The following is a 13,858-nucleotide window of genomic DNA, read 5'->3' on the forward strand; positions in this document are numbered from 1 at the left end:
TGTTGCCACAAAGTTGGCAGCATACCATTGTTTAAAATATTTTTTTATATTGTAATGTTAACTGGAACTAAAGTACTTAGTCCAAACCCTGAAAAAATGTAGGATGCTCCTACTAATGTAGGATGCTTGGCATTGTACATGGCGTAGATATGTTGTTGCTCCTAGGTGTTGTTGGTCCAATCCACAATAACAGCACTATCAGTTGACCAGGGCAGATTTTGCAGAACAGAAATTTCTTGAACAGACTTGTAAGATTCAATGAAAGCATTACATTTAAAGACACTGAACTCTTCAGTACAGCTGATTTTACTGCCAATGATTGTTTGTGAAGATTGCATGGCTATGGGAAAGATTTTATATACATGTTAACCATGGGTGTGGCTGAAACAACTGATCCTAATAATTAGGAGGGGTGTCCGCATACTAAATTAGTAAAGAAATGCTGTAACATATTGATGAAGGCGAGAGGCAGCATGTAAGTGCCAGGAGGAACCTTTAATAACTAAAAGCATGTACAAACAAAAGCAAAGAATGCAAACCAAACATGGGGCAACACGAAACACTTGGGAAGGTACACTAGAAAACTTAAGCATAAACAAAATCGAAACCAGGGCGAATAAATAACAAACAAGAAACAATGAAGATCACAAAACGTATACCAAAGATACTGAATGTTCAAAGAACATCGAACATGCAAAATAACAAACAACATGCATAAAAAAAAACACAGGGCATAAATACTCTAACTATCTAGGCCTAACAAGACACAGGTGAATACAATAAGAGGCAGTGAACTAAACAAGGAAGAGGAGAAAATCTAAACCAAAACAAGGAAGCACATGTAAAAAAGATCAGGAAGAAAACAAAATAGAAGGTGTGTCCATGGTAACCGTGATGCCAGGGAGGGGGCAATTGTGACAAATGTAACTCACATTTGGATATAATCTTCTCTGCCCTTTTGCTCAGACTGCTTGACAACATCATCCACTCACCTGTATCTCATGGACTTCTGAGATTTTGGGTGCTAGTCCGGTATTCACTGACAGCCACAATAAGAGTGCATTGAGGGCACTCATGAGCACTCTTTTGATTAGCAGATTCAGTAATTGCATGCACATGGATTTGTGAACTGCAGGACGAAGAGTTCGGCACTGTTCTAGCTGTCCTAGTCCGACCCTGTTGACTACCTCCACAACCCACACAACCACCCATTTCTATGACGACTCCGTTCCCTCCCCTACCAGAACATTGAGAAGCCATTGACAAGAGTGGAATCCACTAGGTATCAGTAAGCTGTTCCTGAGTTGCTCCTGTGTCAGATAGGTTTCAAACACACATACACTCATTGAACCAAGACTAGGATGTCTAGGAACCCAGAATTGACATCTATTACTTATTTTGCTTTTGTTGTGCTGTCTATTGCAATATAAATAAATTTGACTTGACACTGCACATTGCTCAAAATACATCATATGAACATATGGCATAAAAAACAAAAGCAAATTCATCCTCAAACTTGAGTAAACGTTACATAAACCTTAAAAGATTATACCATTTTTTGTTGATATATATTATTTTTAAAATAATGCCTTTATTGAAGAGCATTTTTTTGAATGCTGGTCTTTCATGTGTAATAGGGTAATATTTTATTAAATTACTTTTACTCAGGTAAAGGATTTGTGTATTTCCGCCATGCCTCAAATAAGGTATGTACACAAATTATTTAGAAAGAAAGATATTCTGAACTAACTTCACTTTTGTTTCAAGTGACAGAGAAGGATATTTGCAAATTTACTTTTGTAAACATTTCTATTCCTTTTCAGTCTTGGCCAGTTTCTGACATGTAAGCCAGCCCAGCCACACCGCATCCTATGCAGTGTAAAACTGCCAAAGTAGCTTTACAAAAATTCACTTATAAAGCATCACTACAAGCCTCAGCACACTCAGAGGAGACCACTAAACCATAGAGACACATGATTGGCCAGTATGTGCATCAGACATGGGCCAACAGAATTCCAACCCTTCTAACATTTATTGCTCTCAATGCCCCAAGATGTAATAAACACAAACTTGGGACTGTAGCTCTAACCTGTCCCATTGGTTTTGTTGTCTTAAAAAGCTAATTCTGTTTAAACAAATTATGTTGCTGTTGTTTTGAGAAAACATGGCACGATGTATATTTCTCTTTAAAAAGCTTAAATAACCACATGTAAAAAAAAAAAATTCTAAAATTGAGTAATTTATAATTCACAGATAAAAAGCTACTTACCTCAACTGCTATTAAACAAAAATGTTGAATTACTGATTCAATTTCTCTGATGTATATAATGCTGCCTGTACTCCAAGTTCCAAAACTTTCAAAAGCATATATCAAACTTAATGCATGAGAAATTTACTCTGGCTTTTAAACGGGAAACGAAGCATGCATAATGCACTCTATTTCTGTCTCTCGAGAATCACATTATAAATTGTGAGAAGAGATGAGTCATTAGGTTAGAGGTGAGTGTTGCGCAACCAGATGAGCTGTTGTCGCACATATCCGGACAAAAGTGCTGAGGTTGGGAAAATGGTGGGCCTCTGCATTTAGCATCAGCATGGGGCCAAGGTTCAGTAAGGAATCACCCGCCATCAAAACTATTAAAAACTTAAGACACACATACGCGCCTATACAAACAAACCTACGCAAACATACAGCACACAAACACTATACACAGTTTAAAGTATAGCCCTCTACAGACATGCTATTACTCCATGGTTTAAATAAACACAGAATGGCTGCTTGCCCTTGCTGAGATAGTCAATCATCTGCCTTCATTAGCATGACCTCATGACTGAGTCTGAAACCAGACATCCCACATCCACATCCAGAGTAAATAACAAGCTAGAGAGAGGCTCAGTATCTAATTCACCAACACACCTACTTCAGTTCTTACAGATCCATTTTCAATAACAAAACAGACATTCTACTGTTCAGTTCTTCCACAGCAGTGATGTCATCTTTGGTTTTACCTCACCCTTCCTGAGCAGTATTTTGTCTCTCCTCATGCTGGACATCAGTTGAGGTCTAGGTCACCACTGGCTTGTCTAATTTTTATAAACAAGGTGAGTGAAGCAGTTTGATTGGTAGCCAATCTGGGCTTTCTTTTATTCATCATTTCACACTCACATTCATGATATTATGTGTGAAACCAAATGTTGGAGCCAGTCCCTGAGCCCATCCACAGCATTGGCTGATGGGTCACACCTGTGTTTGTGAATCCAACTGTTGATGATAAACAAAACCAGACCTCCAACTTGTGCCAAACAAGACACATCTAAGTCTTTTCTGATGTGTGCAAATGAGCTGCACAATGTATTGTTTCATTATTGCAATATTGGCCTTCACAATGCTGATTTTGTAGATTATGTAACTGATCTCTATAACAAATTTTGACACAAAAAATTAAGATCTTCCAGATTAGTGCAGGTGTATATTTGTATTCAGTATTCACATGGCCCAACAAAAATGATTTTAGTCAAAATGATGTGGACCATCATTTAACCACATCAAGGGTTCTCCGGTGTTCATATAGGATTTATGAGTGATTAAGGTATCACAATTTCAAATTGTTCTTATCTTTATCATATACTCACCTGCTGCCTCTTCTGTTGCTTTGCTAGTCCTAATTCTAATCCTAATCCAAGATTATTGTAATGTAGAGTTCAAGATGCTTCTTTTTGTGGTTTATGTGTAAAACACAAACACACACCTCATCCTCATACATTGTGGGTTTTCACAAATAAAACACTGAAACTGCACATTAATTTCAACCCAAATAAACAAACAAAAAAAACCCCCAAAGCAACAGTACCAGTACCTGTTCTTGTGAGTACTGGGAGCTGCAGGGGCAGCAGGTACTCTGTGCTAATACAGCGAACCGACTATCAGAAAATGACATTTCTCACACAGACTCTCAGCAAGGCACAGATGGAGATAACAAGTGCAAAAGCATGGAGCGGTGCATGTCTGGACTGCAGCCTTGTCTCCGTTTCTCTCCAGCAGAGATTCAGTGGCACCTGCAGTCATGGGGTTTAGGAGATGGCAACCACAGAGAAACTATGGAAGGTGCTTGGAGCTGCTAGCAAAACCATAAAAAAAGAAATCCCAGACTGAATTGTTTCCATTTAGTATAATAATAATGCTACATAAATTATCATTTTAATCTGTACTGGCTAATTTAAATCAATGCAGCCTGGCCTCCATCTTATTTGTTACGTATAGTTCATCAGTCTGGGAGAGAGATGAATCAAATTGGCATCCAAGGGTTTTCAATAACATTGTACATGACTGCAATATAAAGCTCACCTTTTGCATCCAGTTTCCAACCCTGTCTATGAGCATCTTGACTATCAGATAACATGTTCAACTGTGTTCGCACACATATGCATGTGAACGAGGGCATACGGAAATTATACCAGATTATAACACATAATAACACATAATAATGCATCTTCCCCTTTCTAGCAGGTGATGGGATTGGGTTAGTAGTGGTGATAGCATCTCTTCATACCTTGTCACTGATGATTATGGCTGTGTGCAAGAATAAATCCTCGCCTGCTTTCTGCAGCTTCCACAGTGCTACGTCACTATCTCTCCATTGGAAAAGGGCACATAATCACCTGCCTCGCAGCGCAAAACTAAAAGCCACTTACACCTCAATCTGGGGGAAGGCAACCTTCAACCATTGTTATTTCAACCAATTTCATTTCCACAATCAAATGGCAAATTGTGTCCACTCTCCTGCAAGTCCAAACCATAATCAACTTCCACTATCTGCCATTCTTTTTTTTCCCTTTTTGTTGAATTAACATTAAAATAAGCAAAACTGCACTGAATCTTTAAGGTGCTGTCCAAAGAGAACTTTTTCAGCAAAGGAATCACACAGGTCACATATATTTGATTTATTTTTATTTTTCAAAGATGTTTAAGTGTAGGTGTTTACTGGTTTTGTGTGTGTGTGTGTGTGTGTGTGTGTGTGTGTGTGTGTGTGTGTTTGCTGTGCTGCCAGTTTTATTTGGTCTTAATCCCAGAGCATGTGACAGACAACAGAGTCTGCAGAGCCTCAAGATGTAATAGAACAGTTTCACCAGTCCACCTTTTTGTATCTGAGTGATCATCAGTGCCCAGAAAATAAAACAGTAGAACAGATTTTGGTAATATAGTAAAAATGTGACACATAAATGCAAAAGAAAAGAATTACCAACTTAACTAGAACAGTCTGCCATCTAGGATTGGGAATGAATCACATTGATTCATGTCAAGAGTTACTGACACAGAAAGAAAAACACATGTGACACTATATGATGCTAGAGCATTTGGAAATCTTAATATGAGGAAACTAAAAATTGCCAGAACTTCCTTTGAGCCATATTTCTGAAAAGCATGACAGCAGTACATTTCATCTTTTCTGTGTAACAACCCATTGATTCTCATACTCATTCTACACTAAACTCGTTATGACTAAAAACGCAAATAAACATGGTAATATGAGCAAATGTACAAAGAACAGATGCAATTATTACAGATGGACATGAAGTCTTACCAAAGTGAAACTTACATATCAAAGTGAGATATATATTTTTTCTCCGAGTCATGGTGATCTGCTTGTGTCAAAGAGAATTGCACAAGGGCAGGTGTCATTGCCATAATTTAACACAGCTAAAGTGTTCTATCCAGGCTATTCTTACTGAACTCCATTCTGGCAATGTTCTATTTATAGTTTTTGCAAACTTGAGGACACGGAGTCTGCTCTGTTATACTTCCACACTCCCCTGGTGCTTTAATCCCAAAGAATGGCAAAAGATCCAGCCATGTCGGGGTTTTGTGTGTGTGTGTGTCTCAATTCTTTGTTCCTTTATCAAATGCGCCAAGCACATCTTTCATATGGATAATGGTACACAATAGACTCACTGTGTCAGAAGGAAGCACATATCACTGCGCTTCATTAATCCTGGTTGTCTCCCAGTCGCCCCTGAGACCCATGGCCCATGGCTCCGGTCTTTTACGTGTCCAGAGCATTTATGCTGCTGAGTTTAGTCCTCTGATTCTTATCACACCTTGCATCAGTGTCAGAGAGCACAGCAAAGATTTATCTGCTTCTGCTAACAATTCTTTAACACTGTCATGTCTGGATAGACTCACAAGATTAGAACAGTTTGTTGTTAATTAATCAATCAACCGTGTTAATAGAACAGGAGGCTTTAAACCCCTGATGCCAGTTAGGATGTCAACCAGGATTCAATATCAGTAAAGGGAAACTTACTCACAGAAAACTATAAAGAAGTAAACAAGAACTAAACTGAACTAATCAATAACATGGGGACAGTATTAGAAACCCAGTGGAAGTGAATAAGCCTATAGAAATGAACACAGAATTGCATTGCAATAAATGTAATTTTGTGATTACTTGTGATTGCTCCCATGTTAAATAAATTCTAAATGATCCCTAAAAGCATGTTTAAGTCTCGCCTTTAGAGTCGACGTCCTGTATGAGTGCCCATGTCTTTGGCATGGCATTTGCTTTGGTGACAGAATGCTGCTCAGTGTGTGTCTACATGAATAGGAGAAAAATTAATCTATCACACGCTGACCAGTTCTGGCAATCGGGAATACAGGCTAAATTCATCACACAGAGACCTGTCACAGCCTAATCTATGACACTGATACACAGAAAGCAGAATTTTTTTTAAATGTCATATGTCTTGGAGCACAACTTTTAACTGACAAAGCATGAGTCATGCAGACCACCACAGTGACTCAAGAAATCATTTGTCCAGCATCACAGTGGTGCTTTATCTAGATAATGCTGTAACCATAAAATCAGGACCATGCAGCAGAGACCAGCCAAGGCAAATAGAAAGTTGTGTGATTTTTATTTGAAACCACATATGGGGATACAATTCTGAATTTACTGCAAAGATTTTACTTGTAGCATTTAGATGGAACCAACCAAATTTAAATAGGAAAGTTACACTATTGTCACGGTACAGCCCCTCCTCCCAAGTGTCTCCCTCTGTGTGTGTGTGTGTGTGTGTGTGTGTGTGTGTGTGTGTGTGTGTGTGTGTGTGTGTGTGTGTGTTCGTCCGTGTGGCCACACCCCCATGTGTCACACCTGTTTGTCATTGCTTGTCATTTACGTGCGTATATAAACCCCTATGGTTCTGTTGTCTGTGTTTGATGTTATGCTAGTTTAATTGATAGGTAGTCTTCACTGATGTTCAACGTAACTCGTCCCCTCATACTGCTTAGCCTCCGTACGTTACAATTGTAAAACACGCCAAACTGATTCAATTTTCTAATGAAAATTTCATTTTTCTAATGAAAACAATCCCATACAAATATTAAAATATATCTGTGTAAAAGACACAAATTATTTCAGTGTTTGCCAGCAGTAAGACTAGGGACACAACAAACTGACACTGAAGAAGTAACGCCAATGGTGAGTAACTGATGATCGCTTTATGTCAGCTCACTTGCACCCATTGTCACCTGTGTTTACATTTGAACACAGCAGACTACAACACACATGTACATTCTCTGCACCTGCACAAAAGAAATATCCCCCAAAGGTAATGCTACCTAAAGGTGCAAGCTTTGTATAGTGAATATACTGAGTTCTGAGTGACTCCCACCTCTTTTTGAGTTCCTTCCTTCCATAAAATTGCATACAGCAATAGCAAGGTAATGTTCGACCTGTTCTCTAGATAGTTAGCATAACATAACTACTTTCCATGTAGCAAAATATAATGTTAGCCCACCATACTGCCTGGGTTAATCAAGCCACTGTGTGACAAAAAAAAAAAAAATCCTGATGATATTTATGTCTATCTTATCTAATTTTGAGTCAAATTTAGACTGAACATCAAATCAGAACTCTCCCTCACAGCCTGTCGCAGAAGCCTTCCAGCACCCTGGAGCCATCTGATGGCCAATATTGAGGTCAGTGTATCCTCTAGCAGGAAAATCCATCCAGACAAAGTACAGTTCGCATTCACTCCACTTTCACCACCAAACCATGACTCTGCCAGATGGTTTGCCACACCAGTCTATAGCATCAGATCACACAGTAAAATACATACAGGTGTCAAACTGTGAAAAGCAGAGAATTTAAAATGTGCAGAACACAAGGGCTGAAGGTTGAATCTTTGCATTCGGGCTCAATATCCAAAAATCTGTTTAGATGTTTGCAAGGAAAGTAACACTACAAGCAAATTGCATATTTCTTCGGGGCAGTGGATGATCTTAAATTTTATTGATTTATACATTGTAATATATATCTTATTTTGATTTATTATTAAAAGGTGCTTTTTCAGGTCACCAGTGAAGTTTGATCTCAGAAGCATTCATTATTCTTTACTGAACACTTTAACTAGTGTAAGGGGAATGATTATGTTTTCTCACATATCTACAGTCTTCAGTCTGAGAACTGTGACATTGCATATGGGAAGCGACTCCTCTCAGTTTCTCTAGAACTGAGAGGATCTTGCTAACTAATTCACGATCGTGCTTTTCTATCCCCTCAACCACAGAGACGAGAGCAAGAAGGCATCTGTAGTTCATTTCCTCTCAAGGGCAATTTCACCAAAATGAAACAACATACAGAATCTGGCAGGTCAGAGAGATACTGTGGCTCAGTGTGCTGAAACAAATTCAGGGCCTTGCTGGAGTCTCTATGAGGCCAGTAGGCAAGCTGAGACAATACATATTGCAGTTTGTCTGACGACCTCTAGCATGAAAACAACACTTTGAGCCACATGAGAAATCTGTGAGGTGGCAGGATGTTCGGTGTACAGAAAGAGAGGAAATCAGACATCTGATAAAAACAGAAGAAGAGAACTAGAGACAGAAAGTGAGAGAGACGAATGAAAGAGAACAGGGCAGTAAACGGATAGACTGTGTAAGCGTTAGAGACAGAGAGGGCGGGAGAATGGGAGAGAGATGGGGGAGGGGGAATGAAAGTGTGTATATGTTTGCCTGAGAGGCAGAGAGAATAATAGTGTGTGTTGAATTTGTGTATGTGAAAAAGAGTAAGGGACAAAAAGAGATGAAAAGTATGTATATAAAGTAGCATGGTGGAGAGAGAGAGAGAGTGAGATTGTGTTCAGGGAGGCAAGCAAGAGAAAAATAGGAGAGGCAAAGTGTGTGGTTGAGAGACACAGAGAGAGAGGAGACTGTGTGTGTCAAAAAGAGAGAGTGAGAGATACTGTGACTAGCAGCGCTAGGGTCCTGCTGAACACTTCCATACTCTTGCTTTCTCTCTGTTTATCTATCTCCCCAACCCTGCTTTTCATGCTTTCGCTCTTCTTTTTCTCTTGTGCAATTTCTGTCAGTCTCTCACTCACTCTCATTTGCTGCTCATTAGTTCTTCTGAGCTCACCATATCTGCTAATTCTGTTTTATGAAGGTAGTGATCTTAGAATAAAATTAACAATTCAGGTGCCTGTAACCGGTCCGGAAACTGGGAGCATGGCAGGAGATACATCCACTTCCAGAGAGAGATGCAGGGCCAAACCCGAGCACCCGCATCAAAGACATGCCACCATCCCTCCAGTTTGCAGAGATAATGAGTGTGGATAGTTTCAGCTAAATGCCTATTCAGAAGCAATCACAATTCACATCACACCTCCTCTGCTCTGCAGCATTCAACATCATCCTTTCATTTAAGCTGTAATGCCATCAGAGTGCATCATATGGCATTCAATTCACATTATTACACTGCAATGATGGGTTTTTTAGGGGGGGAATAATGAATTATGCATGATCAGTAAATTACTCAAATCAGTGTTTTTTCCAGCTACTAGTTTAAGGGGGCCATAAACTAGAAGCTCAGACCTAAGAGGTCATAACCTCATTATATTGTATAGTATTATATATTTCATAACAGGTCTAAGAAAAATGCTGGAAAAGAAATAAAGTTGACCTCAAAATGAGTGTGGAATACAACACACATCGATAAACAACAGAGCATGAGTGTGCTTTAGAATTACAATTTTAGATCCCCTGGATTTTCTTCTGTGGCCACGCAATGACTCTGACAGCAAGTCCACAGAATACAATGACCTTTGACCTTGAAATGAACTGAAAAGAGGTATGAATGGATTTCCTTTTCCTGATGGCTTTTATAACCACAGTTAAACCCCAACCAGACAGAGGGCCAGTTTGCCAGGGTTGAAATCATGTCTTCTATATGATGGTGTGATTTTCCAAGCAGACTTCATTTTCCCTCATGTTCAAGCAAGAGGAATAAGTGAAGGAACAGTAAGTTCACATGATGGGATTTCAAACTGTAAAAGGAAAACAAGCAGTTAACTGCTGAATTATTGAACAGTGGAATGGAAACCTGGCATGCTGTGAGGCCCTGTGGACTAGCCCACACCAAACCACAACAAACACCCACTACACAGAGGATGCAATGACCTCTTTGAGAGGCGAGGACTGTTAGCAGTATGAGTGAGGCTTACTGGATGTGAAACTTGTCCTCTATAATCTCAATCTTATAAACAAATGTTTAATATGTAAATTAAAGTGGAAAAAAAATAGAACATAGCTCTGTCCTTGGGTCTAAATGTGATATCCTCCAGGGGCTTTGTCAGGTTAAGTGAAGGCCTGTTGATGGACCTCTCACTCTCTGCAGTCCAGTACTGGACATATAAAGGTTCTCACTATACATTCTACAGCTGCAGTCTGACAAGCTGGCCTGAGACTGACCCTCCTCTTCTCCAGCTCCATCCATTACTATTCTTGGCTGAAGAATTTCAGCTCTGAGTTAACTCTGCAATTAATATAATTAATACTCTTGAGCAAGAAGTTCTAGCTCAAGTATAGGTGTACAGGTGATTAATACTTTTGAGTGAAGCAGTTTAGCTCCTGTACCTGGAACTGAAAAGAGCAGCAAGGGGCCTTCTGCCTGCCAACTCTGACTCAGCTCTTTCTGCTGTGAGAGCACAGTTGTGCTGACTAAGCATTTATGAAAGGCAGCAGGGCAGGTAATGTATTAGAAGGCAGAATGTATGTATTTATTTATTTATTAATTATTTAAAGACCTTTCTGAATCCAAAATGTTTTTGTTGGGAGGATGATTATGATGCGCATGGGTGTTCTGGGTTTGCGAGTTGTGGAATCTGGTAGCTAGCTTCCATCCATAAGAGCTTGGTTTTGATTTCCTGGCTGAAGTCACTCTCATCTGCCCTCATACCCTGAATTTCTGCTTTGGTGTCATCTTAGCCAGCCATCTGCCATGCTGTGAATACAAACCTCACTAAACACATCAGCCTCTGCTTCAACCAAAGATAACACCCTCCCCACTTAAGCTGGTATGCACAAGCCAAACAAAGTGAATGCAATGACTAATTCATCTAATCTGTTTACTGCTCCACAGAAAGATTTATGGCAGCAAGCCAGAACAGCATTTTTGAAAAAATAAAAATGTTGCATAAAAGCAGAAGAAAATAAATATAGTTAAAGGACTGCACAGAATGTCCAGAGGAACCTCTCTAGATGACTGTTCATATTGCTCTGTGACAGTGGTGCAACTGTTCAGACGGGAGCTCTTTTTATGCTGCCTGTTATGGCGAACCTAAATGGATCCAGAGCTTCCGAAACTACTATTTGTTTCCATTTCGTTCATCACTCATGAAGGCTGTGACATTTCTGACACATCTGTAAAAGTTTAGTTTAGATTTGTATCCCACAATCCCTTTCAGTGCAAACATCAACAAAGCTTAGAGGGGAAACAGCGACATAGCTGCCTGGCATTTTTTTCCCCGCACTTCAGCAAATAAATACCCTATTTCAATCCAAAGGGTAAAAACAGATCAGCTGTACGTAAGAAACAAATAACTCCAGCCTATTCTCTTTGGTCTATAACTCTAAATCATAACTCTAAATCATGCCTTAGTACATCCAGTGTTTTTCTATATAATCCCTGTTTAAAGTCAGAGAAAAGGGTTGAAAACCCTTTTCAGGTAAGATGTATCATATAAAAATAAATCCATGGTATTCTTACAAAAGTCAGGAGCTGGAACTGCCTTTATTATGTACTGCTCATTGAATTTTTAATTAAGAAATGCCATAGGGTTCTGTCACTTTACCAGCCATCTCTTCTTTTCTATCCAGGACACAGCCCTCCAATACCATTTCCAGATTCCTGTCAATAAACCTCCTTACCAGAGTAAGCGAGAGATAACACCCAGCGAGGAGCTAACAGTGGCGCAGTATCTTTAAAAGGGCTAACACTGTCTCTTGATAAATGGTCAAAATAACCCCATTACTTTCAGAAAGAGATGAGATCCCACTTGCCAAGATTTAGCCTCTACCCAGCTCTCAGGAAAGCATTATAGCTGCACAATTTCCTGCATGTCATTTTTAAAGTGTATGTCAGGGAAGGCTAATGGCATCAGTCTGACTCCTGTGAAGCCGGAAAACAGGTTGACAAACATAAAAATACAATTTAATTTACTTCAGATTCAACTCAGGCAAAGTCAGGACAAACAGGATAAAATTTCTTTATCTTTTCTCTGGAAATGGTTCTGGTATTTCCTGTGTTGAAAAACAAATTATATCCTCATTCAGTTGAGGGAAAAACACATGAAGAAGAAGAGTAGATGACCCATTACAGACACTAGCTTCAGACTGTCACACTGTCCAAAAAGCAGTAAAGCTCTCTTCCTCTCGCGCTCTCTCTCTCTCTCTCTCTCTGTCTCTCTCTCTCTCTCTCTCTCTCTCTGTGTGTGTGTGTGTGTGTGTGTGTGTGTGTGTGTGTGTGTGTGTGTGTGTGTGTGTGTGTGTGTGTTTGATGTTTGCAAGGGTGATACAAGGGACTCCTGGAGACAAGGAAGAAGTCTGAATTTCCAGAAGTCTGAGCAGTCTTGACGTTCAGCTCTGAAATGTTTGACCTGTCTGAGGGTTTGACATTTGACTTTTCCTTAACACAGTGCCATTGCCTCATCTGAAAAAGAGAAGTAGTCTGGTCAAATATATGATGAACAGAAAGAGCTGAGCTATGACCAAATTCAGTTCTAGTTCAAACCAGTTGTGCTCCAGTGACTGTAACATTTTCCACGGTGACTGTAACATTTTGCCTTACAGTATCAAACTGATTAGAAAACTCTAAAAATGTGTGACCACATTTTTAAAAAAAAGAAATCTGAGCACAAAATCAATGTTCAATTTTCAAATATGACAAATATAAAACAATATACACTCATCTTTACTGGAAAAACCCTGCAGCCACTCTCACTGTCCACATTGTTATGACCATTATTACCCTATAGGCGAATTTGACTGCAGCCCAGGTTGGACTGCCTGGTATTTAAGGGGTGCAAAGGCACAACCACTTCAAATAAATCACTAATTCAAACAACAGCATGGCTGTTTACCAGTACCAGTACCATTAATTGCTCATCTTCATCATGAAGTTGTGTAGCAATTAATTAAGCCCAGAACAAACAGCACCAGCCTCACCTATAAACTAAGCGCAGATGAGACAGTAGTGGCAGGCCTCCACCCACCCTCCAACCACTATTCCCACTGCAGGAGAGCCAGCAATCTTGGTGATAAAGAGCCTGCACAGGTGTGTCTAGTTTCAGGATCTCCAGCCTTCCCCCTAGAGAGCTACTTTACTGTCAAGTTTAGCTCCAACATACATCTAACACCGAAAGAAAGAGCTATGAGTGCATTATTTAGCTGAATCTGGTGAGTAAGGTTTGGACTGAAGCTGAACTCCACAGAAAGTTAGGAAGAAGAGCCCTGGTCTTGATAAATATCCAAGTCATTTATACATGTGATTGAGCTTTCCCTTTGTAGCTCCTGGTGTTTGAA

General features: G+C 39.6%; 1 protein-coding gene across 4 annotated transcripts in view; it reads right to left on the reverse strand.

The window, feature by feature from the left end:
- chst15b (carbohydrate (N-acetylgalactosamine 4-sulfate 6-O) sulfotransferase 15b) overlaps nt 1-13,858 on the reverse strand; it is a 57,700-nt gene that overhangs the window by 18,203 nt on the left and 25,639 nt on the right. The window contains exon 1 of one of the 4 annotated variants that reach the window (XM_081697899.1): nt 2,270-2,454. The exons of the other annotated variants lie outside the window; for them this stretch is intronic. The gene's annotated coding sequence lies outside the window, so the exon portion shown is untranslated. Of the gene's footprint in view, nt 1-2,269; nt 2,455-13,858 lie in introns of those variants that run through there. 4 annotated transcript variants of the gene reach the window in all.

Source organism: Electrophorus electricus, chromosome 15 (genome assembly GCF_041902795.1).
Source record: "Electrophorus electricus isolate QZ-2024a chromosome 15, ASM4190279v1, whole genome shotgun sequence".
Lineage (NCBI taxonomy): Eukaryota > Metazoa > Chordata > Actinopteri > Gymnotiformes > Gymnotidae > Electrophorus > Electrophorus electricus.